Raw genomic sequence first — 13,121 nt, 5'->3', positions numbered from 1 at the left:
TAGAGGCTACCCAAGGAACATCGCACACCCCTCCTTCTCACCCCACTTCCCCGGTGGCCCAATAAATATGTAAAAAGCTGCAGAGACCGATTTAATCAGGAGCAGAGAGGAGGCAGAGCCGCCCTGGGATCGGCAGATGATGAGAGAGGTGAGCCGTTCCCTGCAAGAGTGAGACAAGGCCTTGGACCAATCTGCAACATTTTCAATCATTTCTCGTCTTCTTCCCCCCACCCCTCCCCATCCCCGTGCACTAAACTCATTTCATTCTGCCAGCTTTTATGGCTGTGGGGATGATCTATGGAGACACCAGCATTACTTTGGTGTGTGCCAGCCACATAAATACTCACAGCCAAGGGATAGGAAAGGGGGGGGGGACAACTCTGCCCTGGGGAAGAAAGAATAACAGCCAAGGAGACTGAGATATATATGTGTATGTGTGTAAGAAACCTCATGTTGCTTCTTTGCCCTGCATTGTTGCACATGCCTCCAGGACTGCCCCCACTGACGACTGCTTCATAGGGTGGCTGTGCATGCCTTTAATAGCAACTTGAGCCTCAGACTGAACCAGCCTGAGATAGTTGGTTAGAGCATGGTGCTGATAATACCAAGGTTGCAGGTTTGATCCCCGTATGGGGCAGCTGCATATTCATTCTTGTATTGCAGGGGGTTGGATTAGATGATCTTCACGGTCTCTTCCAACTCTACAATTCTATGAGACATTTTGGCACTCGAGGTGAACCACAAAATGCTGCCCCCACCAAGTAAGAAGGAGTGACTGAATAGCTACATCAGGAACGAGGGGGGAATAAAAATCCTACATGAGGATCTGCTGTTCCTGTGGATCCTGCCCCACCTTGCCTCATGAGTGGGCCGGCCCACTCATTAATCTTGTTCACATGTTATGCTGAACACAGGTACAAGCCATCTCTACACATGTACAAGTGTGTGTGTGAAAGAGTCTATTCTTGTTGATTCATAAAACTCAGCTGTTTGTGTTCACAGGAATGCAGATTGTCCACTGGTTGAATGTCAAAACTGAACACCCCTAATATCACCTGCTAATCAGGAGTGGGCAGTGTGGTGGGGTGATGGAGCTCATCTGACCTCCCAACGGCTGAGTTGCTGCTGCTTCCCAGGGAGGAGAGGGGGGAGAGACGGTGTCAGGAGAAGTTGATGCAGTGCAAACACACTGGCAGGAGAGCCAGAGAGGCTCTGTTAGTATGTTCGCACCACACTGTCCTCCCTGCTTCCTCCCTGCTCCTCCCCAGTAAGGAGCAGTGACTTAGGCGTTGGGAAGTCAGATTAGTGCCACCACCCCGCCACACGTCCGCTACTCTGGCTAATGTATGCCTATCAGGCTTCTACAGAGACATGTTGAAAAGTTGGTAAGCATGCTAGTCAGTTGCAGCAGAAGCTTGTCAGTATTCCAATTTTTCATCCTTAAAAAAACATGGCAACATGACGAACGTTAGCTGGAGTTTTGGGGATTTGTTTATGAGTGTGGAATCCCTTTGTAGTCAGGAGCACTAAGTGTTTTAATTTAAGCCCTTTCTCTCTCTTTCCAACTACAGGCACATTCTTTAGTGCTGATTAGAAAGTCTGATTTCATTGCAGTTATTTCTTTAATAGCTTTTATGTGCCTCTGCGTCTGCCTCCAACTCGCCCCCTTGCATACAGAAACATGCACACACCCACACAGAATGTGTCTGCCTCTGTCTCGGGGGCATTCGTTTAAATTAACAGCTCTGATTCTCCTGGGATTTTCAAACAATATTCCAAAAAGCCCTGTGATCCCTCAGAAATGTCCTAGGAGTATTGCAACGAGAAGATCAGCCATGGTAGAGAAGGGTCTCGGAGAAAGCGGTGCCCAGCATTACTGATTTCCTCAACAGCCTGTTGCAGAAGAGATGGAGGCAATGGCCCAATCTGCATTATATATTTAAATCAGTATTATACTGCTTTAAATAGTTATGGCTTCCCCCAAAAGCACCCTGGAAACAATCGTTTGTTTAAGGCGCCAACAGTGGATCTTTTCATGGCAGGATGAGAAATAATATTTATTTCTTACACTTTATGCTATCCTTCCTCCAACAAACTCTGTTTGGTTTCTGGCACAATTTAAGCTGTCAGCATGATTACTTTTAAAGTCCTACTGCTGTAGTCACCTTCTCTCATGGGGAGCCTTTTAGGGGGCAAACTGGGAGGAGCAACAGGTGTGTTTCTTTTGTTTGTGCACAAACACCAGAGGTTTCTGCGTACAGTCGCAATCTCGCTATCCAATGAAGCAAAAAGTGTTATCACCGTTCAAAGATGCATCCCACCCAGGAAAAAGCACTTGAGGAAGATGTGAAGCAGGGCTTGTGAGGACTATAACCTGGGGAGACATGGCCTAGGAAAAATTTTGAGGACCTGAGGTTTCCCATTCCTGTCCTAATGGCTCAGGCCAGGGATACCTGAAATACTGTATTCTGCACCTTCCTGCTTGCTCCCTATGATCTGTTGGAGAGGCTTTTCTTCATGGCTGAAACCCAATTGGTTGGACTGAGAGAGAGGGCCTGATCTGTAGCAGTGCCCAGATGACAGTGTGGTATAGTGGTTAGGCTGTCAGCCTAGGAATATTGCCCTTGAAGCTCACTGGGCAACTTTGACCCAGTCCCTGTCTGTCTGCCCAACCTACATCAAAGATAAGGGGAACAGTCAACAACAATGTATGCTGCCTTTTGCTCCTTGGAGGAAAGTCGGAGTGTAAATGTCCCAAAGAATCAACTCATTTAGGTCTATGAGAATTGTGTGCACAGCTGTAGCTGGGGCTGCATTTCTGGGTGTGTTACCCTTCCTCTAAACTAAAATCTACTAAAGTGCTCTTCAGCTGAGTTGCAGTTCCCCTCCACATTTTCCCTCGCCAAACCCTACATTTATGGCTCAGTCTACATTTAGACCTCACCAAAACTCCCCCTGTCCTCTGCAAAGGCTATCATTAGAGATCTGGCAGGCACAGCTAACCTCAGAATGGGGAGGCAGAGGGGCCCCTCTAGGACTGCAGGGAGGGGGGGGGCCTTCTTAGGGTCTGGTCTGAGAACATAAACAGGAGACAGAACAAACAGGCTATGTTGCAGATTCGTACATGTGCTACGACCTGCACACTCCATCACTTTAGGCAGTAAACTATGTAGCTCTAGAAATTGTCCATATAACTCTCACTCTTCTAAGTTTTCATTCCTCTTCTTCTGAGGAATGTTATCAAAAGAAACAAAGGATGGTTCTTTGCTGAGATTTTGAAAGTAAAGCTATCTGAAGAGAGCAGCATTGCCTCCAGACTGCCATTATTTTGCAGTGGGGATTTAAGTGCATATTGGATATTTAGGTTTCTGCAATTAAAATGAGGCTCTTCTAGATTATTTGTTTATTCAGCATCCATCTTGATTTGCTTGCACAAACATCACACAGTGGTCAGACTAGGTACTCAGCTACACTCAGTCAGTTATATCGTTGTAACTCCATTGTAAAGATAAAACACCAGATGGAACTGCAGAGCAAAAACTTTGTCTATGTGATTTTATATAGGGTTGTTTTTGTTTTGTTTTGCTTTGCTTTTGTCATAATGATCTAATTTATTACTTATTTATAGCGATTTTTCCCTGTGTGTAGATCCAGCCTTGGTCCAGTCTTCACTGAGTATTTGTTCTGATTTATTTCTGGGGAGGTTATATGGCAATGAGCATTCATCCTGATTTGCTTGTGGGGTGCTTATATGGCTTCCCATTATTCATTCATACCACACTTTTCAGCCCATTTCCTCATTACTTTCCAGACCATAAAAAACAGCTTTTTTTAAAAAGTGGATGTGTTGTGCTAGGGAATACAGAGTACTTTAATCCACTTTAGTTCTGGTATGCACTTGAATCATTCCTGCAAAATAGTGACAGTCCGGAGGCAGCCTGAGAAACAAGGCTCTGAGTTGCCCCATAATCTGGAATAATTTCATATCTCACATTGTTTGTCATATAGTTACACAGCTTAGTCTGGAGGCATCCATGGATGAAAGTGCTTATGGATGGCTTAATCTGTCAATTCCAGTTTCTCATTTCTCAAATCTTAAATTTAGTTTTCCACATTTTTGCAACAGTTTGCATTGTTGTTTTTTAAGTTCTCGTGAAAATTCCTCAACATTTTAGTCTGAATTTCTCTTTACAGACACATCTTTGCAAAGCGATTTCCCCTTATAAATTGAATTATTTTCATTTTTTAAAAAAATGAATGTATGCATTTTTATGGTCACTCTACACTAGTATATCAATTTTTGTAAACATTAATTGGCTGGAAAAATGCATTGCAAAGTTCAGAGAAGTGCAAATTTTGAGGGATGAGTGTGTTTCAGTTTGCATCTTGTTTTCAAAAGTGCAAATTAGGTAAGCTCTCCTTTAAATGTGAACTGAATTGACTTGCTCCCTCATCACTAGTCATCTTCACATAAGTGTTGTGCAAGCATATTTTACTTTAATATACTATTATTATTAAATTTATTACCCACCCTTCCCCCAGCAGGTCCCAGGGCAGGTTCCAACAATTTAAAATTCAATATTAAAAAACAGTTAAAACAAATTACACTCACATGAATAGGGTGGGTCCAAATCAGGATGAATGCGGAATAAATAGGTCATCTGGATGAGCCCCAAAATTACTTCTGCAACTGCCAAATATTCAGATCTGGGGAGCATTTTTCCACCCAGCTCCTCTCCAGCTTAATTAACAAGGTAAGGCCCAGGTACGTCAATGGATGTGTGCAAAGCAAGTTAGGCATAATCGTTACATGGGTGCAGAGAAAAGACTTGGCGTTAGGATATAAAGCAAGGTAATTTTATGGGAACTGAGGAACTAGAGCCAAGGAAGAGCTCAGCTCAATTAATTAACAAAGTGAGGTCCATGTCGGTTAATCAATTATGAGTAAAATTTTGGCAAACTTATTACAACTGTCAAAAAAACGGATGAAGAGAGAAGACATCACTCAAACCACTTTGAAGCTTTAAAATCCATTTTATTGCCTTTATTTACATATGCATTGTTGTAAATGGTCACCAACTTGGGTGACTTGCTGGAAACCAGAGGGAGGGGAGAGTGCTGTTGCTGTCAGGTCCTGCTCAAGGGTTTCCCAAGGCCACTGTGGGAACAGGATGCTAGACTAGATGGGCCCCTGGCCTGATCCAGTAGGGTCCTGGGTACTTAAACATTTCTGTGCCACCCCCCCAAAAAAAACTACAAAAATCACATTCTAACAAAATACAATCATTTAAAACAGCAATTTAAAATACTTCCACAACCTAGAAGCCCCATCATATAAAATTAAGTAAGAGAATTTAAAATTGGTGACACTGGAGATTATTAAATACTTAATTTGCTCCCTCCCTTTTTTTCCTCCCACACATTTGCTTCAAAGGTCTTCCATTTTCAGGGTCACCCCTCTCCTGCAATCTTAAATTCTAAAGTCTCTTGAGTATTTTTCAGGATGGATTCAAGCACATACCAAAGAGAGCCGGTGCGATGCAGTGGTCAGAGCATTGGATTAGGACCTGGGAGGCCAAGGGTTCAAATCTCTGCTTGACCATAGGAAGCCCAGTGGAGGGCCTTGGGCCAGTCACTGCCTCTCACCCTAACCTACCTCACAGGGTTGTTGTGGGGATTAAATGAGGAGCAGGGGAGAACCATGTAAACTTGAGCTTCTTGGAGAAAAAGGTGGGATATAAACACATTTTTAAAATTGTGTTTTGATGGTGTTATCCATCCATTTGTTATAGTCCGTATTGTTTTATATTTAAATTATATTATATTTATAATTTTGTTTTTCTAGTAAAGAAATTGAAAATAAATAAATAAATAGAAAATAAGTGATAAAGGAATGGTGGGCAGGTAAGGCTATGTGACCAGGGGAATTCCAGTACTGACTAGTACCTTCTTTCCCCGCAAACCCACCTGCACACATCTAGGTTCTGGTTTCCCTTGACTCACCCTGAGCTGGAAGCTGCAGTGCCACAAGAGATGGAGGAGAAATTCAGTTCAGTTCCCACTTGAAGGTGAACCTACCCAATTCACTCTTCCCAAAACAATGAATTAACCAAAACGCAACCATCCTTCAAAATTTGCACCTCTCCCAATTTTGCTATGCAGTTCTCTAGCCAAGTAATGAGTGCAAGACAGATATAAATGCATGAACTAGGGTGAAGCGTGCATAAAAATATACATATATCTGTGAAGATATCATACAAAATGCATTATACTAGGGGAAACTGCTTGCCCCTGGGTCCTGATGCCAGAGTTCTTGGTTCTAGGGAGCAAGACTTGGAATGAGTAGCTGCCACCACTTAGAGAGGGCATGTTTTGTAATCGTCATGACAATAAAAGTTGGCAGTTTGCATGTCTGAACTGGCTGCCTCTCCCTTCCCCTGGTTTCAGTTCTGTTTGTATCCACAGGACTTCCACACCCTTCCACCGCATTCTCGGCACAGAGTCAAAACGCCCCGCAGGACAGAAGCCAGCTGCAAAGCAATCAGATTGGAGCGTTGCCTTTGGCCCCTCAGCATGGAAATGGGCTGAAGGTGGCATAAGATCAAAAAAGCAGCCAGGCCTGTAGGGGCTGCCTCTTAAATTTCCAAGACTGGCAGGTTCCTGAACCTCCCCAAGGAAACAGAGTGCTGGGGGAACACCAGCATGGAATGGGGATAAGTCACACAGTCCATCACTATCCTGGTTCTCAAAAATATCTAGGCCAGAGCTCAGTGGTAGATGATCGGATTTATATGCAGAAAGTGCCATGTCCACTATCTCCAGATAGGCTGGGAAATACTCTCTTTGTGCAGTCCTGGAGAGCTGCTAACTGCCAGTATAGGCAGTACAGTACTGAGCTAAATGGACCAATGGCCTGATTCTGCATAAAGCACCTTCCTATATTTTCATTATGACCTACCTCGCAGGGTTGTTATGAATATGAAATTGGAGGAGCGCAACATACGCTGCTGTGAACTTCTTGGATCAAAGGCAGAATATACAGTGGTACCTCGGGTTAAGTACTTAATTCGTTCTGGAGGTCCGTTCTTAACCTGAAACTGTTCTTAACCTGAGGCACCACTTTAGCTAATGGGGCCTCCTGCTGCCGCCGCGCCGCCGGAGCACGATTTCTGTTCTCATCCTGAAGCAAAGTTCTTAACCCGAGGTACTATTTCTGGGTTAGCGGAGTCTGTAACCTGAAGCGTATGTAACCTGAAGCGTATGTAACCTGAGGTACCACTGTAGATGCATTTAAAAGGGGAGGGCTGTGATGTCAAGGAGGCAAGATGGCATTTTGACTTTCTGCTCCTTCCTTCCCCAGAAGCAAAAATAGCCTAGCTTGCTCCAAAACTAAGTCTTGCTCAAACTTTTAACAGCTCCAAGCAGGCTATGAGCTACAGAATCAGAGGATCACAAAGCCACACTCTGGTGGGGCAGTGCCCCTTTGCCCCAATGGACCAGCCTCTACTGCACAGGAAGGGTTTTAATGGGATTCACGTGGGTCCAGAAATGAGGACGACCATCTCACCTTGCCTATGGATAGGGCCGGCTGCGTCCAGCCACAGTGAAGCAGAGATGAAATAGCTGAAAGCTTGGAAAGGCTCCATAAACGTTTGCTCTATGGGAGCCGTTATTTTCTCTGCCTCCGAGTGAGAATGTCCCAAAGGGGAGCCGGCTGTAATTAACAGCCTGTTTTCCAAAGCAAGGACACCGTGATTTATTTTTCATAAACTGGTCCCCAGAGTACCTGGCAGCTCTCATTAGTAAACATTAATTTCAGTCTACCCTTTATGTAAATGTTCTTCTACAGTAGTTTTCTTCTTCTCGTGCCTTGTCCCCTCCAGGAAACATGGCAGACATGACTGGAGGGCAATGACATCGTCTTTCTAAAGAGATTCCACATTTTGCAGTGAATAGTGCAGTGACTGCCAACCCAGCATCCTTGGGTGCCTGGGCACCCACCAAGGCCTTCATTGGTACTGCCAGCAGGGACCCCAGACCCCTGAGTTTTCATTCATTTATTTGAATAAAAATATTTAGTCCCTAGCCCTTCTAGAAAGAAAGCAAACTGGGCGGGTACCTGTCTAAGCAATTTCTGTGAAATGAGCCAGGCTGGTTGCTCCTGCCTGTCAGTGTTTTTAGCCAATGGATGAAGTCAAAACTGTGACTGATGAGTGAGTTGTTTGGACACCAGGCAATAAGAATTCATGATGTCCTAAAGAACTGCTGTTGCCCCCTCCCCTTTTGTTGGCTCTTCCTTTGCCCCTAGGACCCAGGATGCATCTTTCTTGTGGTGAGTTCATCTGAGATCAAGTAGTCCCTGGAAATTGTTTTCTGCAACTACTATTACACAACAAGCATGACTGAATGTTAAAGAATCCTCATCCCCCTCCCCCCAAGACAAGTGTCAAAACTTTGCAAAGAGACTTAGTCATGTCTCTTGATGTGCAGGAGTTAAGAATTCCCTGTATGGCTAACTTACAGTACAATTGTATACATGTCTACAAGTGCTAGTATTTGAGATGGAGTAATCCCAGGTACAAAGGTAAAGGTTGGAGGCCTAGGCTTTGGGACTTCTGGGATACACATTTAGCCCTGGCCCTGAAGCTGTGCCATTCATTCCAGCCCTTGTGTGATTAAAGTAAACTTCCATAGCAGGGAGTCTTGTGTATTGTCAATCGCCGGCATTTCCAGGTAGGGCTGGGCAAAAACCCTGTCTGAAACTCTGAGTACCCACTGCCAGTCAGCACTGATAGAATTGGGCTGCAGGAGTCAACTGACTTAGTATAAGGCAGCTTCCTAAGTGCCTAACATGGCACCCCCATTCCTCTTACAGAACCAGCAGGGATGGGAGTTGAATCTTAGTTCAATACAGGCATGGGATATTGTTGAGGGCAAGAGGGTAGTTACATGGGTGCAGGGCAGACCACAGGGAACACACAGCCCTTTTCTCCCAACAGAAGAGGAGCTCAGGAGGAAGGGCTGAGGGGCTGCCCCTCCAGCACCTGCTGCCTGAAATGGTTGCTGCACCTGCTGCCTATCTAATGTCAGGGCCGGCCCTGGCTAGACAAGTGTCACCACAGCCCAGATTTACCAGGTTGCATCTTAGAATAACCAGTGAGGGCTAGTCTGTTAGAGACAAACAGGGTCTTACTCCACTAACCTACCTACAGCCAGCCCCAGCCCCCCCTACACTTGCCAGCCTTTCTACTTACAGTCATTCCTGGTGGTGCCACAGCCCACCTGCCTGCTTCTTCCACCTTAGTCTCAGTGGTAGAACACAGCTGGGAGGAGGATGGGGACAAAACTGGAACTAGCTGACTGTACCTGCCATTGGCTCTGGCGCCACCCGCTGTTTGGCTCCCAGTCTTCTGCCCTACCAGTCTCAGTCAGCATCAGCCATCACTGGTGATAATGCCTGAAGAGGGCTAATGAGGCCAGGCAAACATGTCTCAGGTGGGGGCTCCACAGGTGGGATGCCACCACAGAAGGAGTCCTGCCTCTGATCAATGACCACCCAGATATTGAAAACCAATAAGATCAGGGCCTCAGATGAGATCTCAGTGGGTCAGCAGGTTCATACAGCAGAAGGAGCTCCTTTGGATCGGAGTTTTCTGGTCCTGCCTTGAGCAGGTGCTGAATCTGTTCAATACGACATGCATCTGAAGGGTAGGGCAACCTTAAAATTCAACTTCAATCTGTTTTTTGCTCCGCATGCTAACTTCCTCTCAAGCAGCACAATGGAACATATTAATTAGCAAGAAAAACCGGCTTTCTCCTTCATGCGAAGCTGTACCACAAGATACTGGCCGTGTCTGTGTTTTTAATTAAACAGAAAATGTAATTATCTTGACAGCATGGCTTCTCCTCCGTGCCCCCCCCCCCGTTCCATTTGGTTAAAAAGAAAAAAATAAAGGATAAAAGAGAGAAAGGATCTATTAGAATGGTGCAGCTTTGTGCTTTTGGTTAGGGATGAGCTAAACTGTTTCTGCAGAGGAAGAAGAAAAGAGAAGTCACTCTCGCTAAGCCCAGGAAGCAAATAGCTCCCAGATGCCTGAAAGGAGTTTGCCCTCTTCCCAGCACCGCTGAAGACTGCAGATCTGGTGTGGTTTGGGACAACTTTCGGCTTCTCATATCCTCTTTGCTCCTTGTGGGTTTGGCGAGGGTCATGCTGTTCATTCTTTCATCCTAGTTGCCTTCATTTTATCTCAGATCACACAAAAAAGCAGGCAGGAAAATGACATGGGTGAAGTCATCATCCCCAGCAAGTTAAGGGCTGCCAGAGCCAAACTATGGAGCATCCACTTTGCGGTTCTGCATTCCGATTTCCACTGGTGAGATCTCTCTAAATAAAAGTCTGGGGTGATGGGTGGTTAGGTGGGAGTAAGTCTGCGCAGACATTGGCCACATCCGCACCTTACTTTTCAAGCACTCTTTCACCCCCTGTTCTGCTTTGAAAGGTTTCCTTCAGCAGCTCTTCTTCAGCTCCATTCAATCCATTTGATGCTCCCTTGGAAGCAAGTTAAAGACAGGAGGAGTGGTTGCTACTGAATGGTTAAGTGGCACCCTCTGCTGGACTGCACATTCCTGCTTTGCACTGCAGGCAAAAAGTTAGGGTTGACAAGTAGGGCTTGCAACAAAATGTTGCAGTGTAGCCTCACCCCCCCACACACACAACAGTAGTGCTCCTGTAGCTAGCCAACCAACCAACCAACCATGCTGTCGTTCAGGACAATATAAATGGTAAAGAATTCAAGCAGGCCAGTTCACATCGCTGCCTCTATTTTCTGTCCCAAACAGACGGCACCTGTGAGGGCCCCAGGTTCCTCAACCTAGCTATAAGTAATAAAGCAATTCAAAAAGAGCACTTCCAGGTGCTCCTTCCATAACTTATAAACATGCCCATTCCTCCTCAACAAGTTATTTAGAGAAGGGGTGGTCCCTTGGCTCCCCCCTCCAATATAGTATGACCTCCTTATTAGCAATATCACTTAAATAACACAGACTGAGTCCAGAGAAAAAAATTAATCTGATAACACCTTACTGAGGAAACTGAACAAAAGCAGTATATAATTTGAGGAGAAAGAAATGGAGGTTTTGTCTTTCTTGGTTTGGCAGGAAGACATTCAACCAAACATACAGAGGAAAACTCCCTCAGAATTACACAGCCAGTCAGAGCATGTGCTGCCTCAGTGCTGTTCATGCCTGGTTGCTAAGCAGCATCCCATCCATCTCTTGGCTAGTTGACTTTAGCATTAACAGAATTCACCCTTATGTTACAGACTGAATGAGCCACACTGTTGCATGTCCAACACATGTACCTACTGATATCTCCTCCTTGATTCTCAGTGGCCCCATTTTGGCAACAGTCCTGTTGTCACTCATGGCCTGAGTTTGCTGTTAGTGGCTGTTACTTTAATCATCACAAGGATGGTGACGAGTGGAAAACACAGACAAGGGAAAAACCATATAATGATAATAATACATGATTGTGAAAATCTCTTCATCGGATTTATGGAAAATCCAACTAGCACATTCCCCTGACACTAAGAACACTTTAAAAAAAACCAGTCACAAACCATAGATCTGTACATTTTCCAGTGAGCAATGTACACTTAGCTCCCCTATCCTATAATTTTCAGAATAGTAAAATAACACATTAAAAAGCATTAGAGCATGAAAGTTGATATCCTGCAGGCCAAATGAGTTCAGCTGCAGGATATGCTCCAATGTTTGACACTTAGGCTGCAAGATTAATGTATCTGTGCTCCCCAGCTGCACTCCTGTATTCTGGCAGTGCATGCTGTGCAGATTAAGTGCAGGCAGTAACTCAACAGATGAAACTTTCCATTATCATGCTGATTCATCTATCTGCTGGAGAGTATTTCGATCCCACTTTTAAATCGAGAAAGGAATTCACTTTGCTTTAAATTCTCACGTGACTCTACCTAGTCAAAACAATATGCAAACCAGAACACAGCTATCCTTTGAAATATGCACTTATCTGACTTTTACCAGAGTTATCCTACCCTATAAAATGTGCATGAAAAATGCAGATATTGGCAAAAAATAAAATAAAAATTAAAGCCTTTTATTAGAGGAAATTGCTTGAAATAATTGGCGTACTAGACAAAATTCCATAGCAAAAATGTGTATGAGGAGAGATATGCACCAAAATGCCTTTGAACACTGGCTGAAAACTTTTCATGGCCAAAGTAAGCAATTAAAGAAAACACATTTCCATAATAGTGAGTTGATGTTTCTTTTTTACACAGTTTTTATTGCTATGTAGATTTTGTTGTAAACTGTTTTGATATTATTTTTTTAACGACATTGCGGTACATAAACAGCTAAATAACAATAAAAGCTTCATAAATTCCCACGAGCATTTTACAAAAAAACCCTCAATCGGATGTGGAGAGCTGAACTGAAGACTGGAGGAATGTTAGATCGTAAGCCTGTGCGGGCAGAGACCATCTAGTTTTAACTGATTGTACTGTATGCCAGCCACTCTGGGAGCCTTTCGCTGAAGCGGGGTGCAAACGCTTCGAATAAGTAAACAAACAAACAAGAAAACCCAAATCGACAGATCTGACCCAGAGTTCAGCTGTTGAGAAAGAGTTCCCCCTTCCTTTTGTCTTTCGCAAAAATTGTGACGAGCCTGCGCCCAAGGACGCCAGAAAAACAAACCAAGCGCTGTGTCGCAAGGCGCGCGTGAGGGAGTGGAGGGCAGGCGTAAGAGGATCCTGAAACGTGACAGATCCTCCTTCGGAAGTCATCGCCCTTACTTGACAAATCATAGAATGGTAGAGTTGAAAGGGACCAGAAGGGTCATCTAGTCCAACCCCATTTCGCCCAACGTGGGGCTTGAACCCAGAACCCTGAGCTTCAGAAGAGTCTCATGCTCTACCGACTGAGCGCAACGAAGCAGGCTTGGGCAGCGTGAAGGGGCGCGGGATCCTTCCGCTTTCTCGACTTCTGCACCTTAAGCCGTTTCTCTCCCCGCTTTATAAGCAAAAGAATACAGAGCCCGACTCGGGTCCCGCCTCCTGCCTCCCGCCTCCCGGTCCCCCGTCTCCGCC

General features: G+C 44.8%; 1 long non-coding RNA gene across 1 annotated transcript in view; it reads left to right on the top strand.

The window, feature by feature from the left end:
- The window catches only part of LOC309346244, a 60,491-nt gene extending 54,782 nt beyond the window's left edge, over nt 1-5,709 (top strand). Inside the window, exon 4 of the long non-coding RNA XR_014158517.1 lies at nt 5,503-5,709. This is a non-coding gene — a long non-coding RNA (uncharacterized lncRNA). The remainder of the gene's footprint in view (nt 1-5,502) is intronic.
- The last annotated feature ends 7,412 nt before the right edge of the window (nt 5,710-13,121 follow it).

Source organism: Podarcis erhardii (assembly GCF_964252035.2).
Source record: "Podarcis erhardii genome assembly, chromosome: 7".
NCBI classification, from domain to species: domain Eukaryota; kingdom Metazoa; phylum Chordata; class Lepidosauria; order Squamata; family Lacertidae; genus Podarcis; species Podarcis erhardii.
This window is presented reverse-complemented; position numbering and strand designations above follow the sequence as displayed.